General features: G+C 35.6%; 1 protein-coding gene across 4 annotated transcripts in view; it reads left to right on the top strand.

The window, feature by feature from the left end:
* The window catches only part of LOC143035118 (solute carrier organic anion transporter family member 74D-like), a 393,158-nt gene that overhangs the window by 80,548 nt on the left and 310,110 nt on the right, over nt 1-2,500 (top strand). The gene's annotated exons all lie outside the window — the stretch shown is intronic.

The raw sequence follows: 2,500 nt of genomic DNA, 5'->3' as shown, positions 1-2,500 counted from the left end.
AGATGTTCTGTATCAAGCTTGACTATAGTCGATCAGATCCGTCACTGGAGATGAAAACCAAGGCGTGCTTTCAAATTCACTAACATCATGCGCTCATCAACCTAATATAGGTGAACTAGTGAGTTAGGTATTCCTACAGCTATACTCCATCCCCACCCCAGAGGTAGGCTCCATTGCTGTAACCCGACAAGAAGGTGTGATTCTCACTACTGATTTCACCACTACCCGGGAAGAAGGTCCAAGCGTACACACGGAGATTCTGACGGAGGTTCCCCCACCCCTGAGTTAGACCCCATTGCTGTAACCCGAAAAGTAGGTGTAATTCTCACTACTGATCTCATCACTACCCGGGGAAGAATGTTCCAAGCGTCCACATGGAGATTCTGCCGGAGGTTCCCCCGTGGCTTGGTTCGACGTACTTGTGCCTCGTTTGCACTACCTCGGCAGCCAGTGTATCGGTCTTGGTTGACTTGTCGGGTACAGATTGCAAATCTCCCCACACTAGAAGCGTGGCACTAGCCCCATGGAGGCATCTCAGAGAAACTTCAGCACTGGGACATTGCTCATCCTCCCGGACTCCAGTTTGCTGCCCTTGCAGGGACGCCACACACGGCTAACACGAGGATTAGGGACCCATAACGAAACTCGGTGGTCACCGATTCAGTTTTATTTATTTATTTATCTATTCATTTATCTATTTTTTATTCATTTATTTATATTTATTTGCTTATTTATTTATTTATTTATTTTTTACCACCATTCTTGTCACTAGCGAGAAAGTCAGTTTAGTCACGGGCAATCATGCGACATGTAGTGCTGCTACCAGAACGAAAAATGTGCCTCAACTGACCACCACCGGGAAAAGATATATATATATATATATATATATATATATATATATATATATATATATATATATATATATATATATATATATATATATATATATATATATATATATATATATATATATATATTATATATCTTTTACGACGATATCACCGTTATCACCGTCATCTCTTGACTTTATAGCAAAGCTGTCAAATTTAGATAAGGTAAATGAGCGAGTAATTGAAATATATTATGCCGCTTGCCGACACTCTCTGCGATAAGCATGGCGATATCGTCGTCTCAAATCATCAAAGATTGTTTTTATGGTGAATTTTCGTTTTTTTTTTCATTATTTGCATTATCTTTACTAGGGTAATGCTTTATATAAGAAATTTCAGAGTGGTTTCTGCTTTAACGAAACCAAGTCATAAGAACATAAAAGAACTGTGAAATACGTCCAAAATAATTTAATCATTTTGAGTCATATTCGGGAGGAAAAATATTCCGCTGAACAAATATTGAATCAATGTTTACCTCCAAAACGAATCATTTATATCTGTCACATGGTCAATGGCTATCAGACCCAATCAACCATAACACATCACAAAGGATTACAAAGGATTACAAAGGCGGAGCATGTCGACAGGAGACCTTTTGGTCCATATCTAGGTCGGATGCGAAAAAAATCATATTAATAATAAAATAATGAATAAAAACTATAATAATGTAAATAACAAATAAAATACATAAATAAATGCATAGGTATAGTTAAATAATAAACAAACAGGTAAATAGTAAATAATAATAAATTGACATATAACTAATAATAAATGAAAATCAAACAGACAAATGATAACAAAACAAAAACAAATAATATAAAATAAATTATAATCGTTACAGCATCTTGCTTAGGTGTTTATCTAAATGATTCTTAAAGCTTCGAACTGAACTACATTGCACTACCTGTGCAGGAAGTTTATTCCATTCATTAACTACACGGCTGGCAAAGTTGTTTCTACCTACTTCCAAATTGAATCTATTTCCGGACAGTTTGAGACCATTGTTTCTTGTCTGATTCTCATTCAATGTGAAAATTTGGTCACTTTTGATGTTGTCAATTCCCTTTAAAATCTTAAAGACCTGTATCAAGTCATCTCTGAGTCTACACTTTTTTAGGGAAAACAGATTCATATGTTTTAGTCGATTTTCGTATGATTTATTTTTGATATTTGGAATCAGTTTTGTGGCTCGCCGTTGTACTTTTTCCAGTCTGTCAATGTCTTTAATGAGATTCGGTGACCATACGGAAACAGCATATTCCAAATGTGGACGAACTAACGAACTTGTTAATGAGTGATGGACTTTTGAAATCAAAAGATCGCGCAATCAGTCCTAGAATCTTATTTGCTTTCTCAGAGGCTGAAATACACTGCTTGGATGATTTGAGGTCGTTACTGATAATTACGCCGAGATCTTTTTCACTATCCACTTTTGTTAACGAATTTCCAAATAACTTGTAATCGTACTTACTGTTATTTTTACCTATGTGCATTACCTTGCATTTACTTGTGTTAAATTTCATTAGCCACTTTTCAGACCATTGCTGTAATTGATCTAAATCTTCTTGAATATCTAATTGGTTACAGATATCCCATAGAATAAAACGGGA

The sequence above is a fragment of the Oratosquilla oratoria genome, chromosome 18, assembly GCF_046742065.1.
Source record: "Oratosquilla oratoria isolate Oo_2021 chromosome 18, ASM4674206v1, whole genome shotgun sequence".
NCBI classification, from domain to species: domain Eukaryota; kingdom Metazoa; phylum Arthropoda; class Malacostraca; order Stomatopoda; family Squillidae; genus Oratosquilla; species Oratosquilla oratoria.
This window is presented reverse-complemented; position numbering and strand designations above follow the sequence as displayed.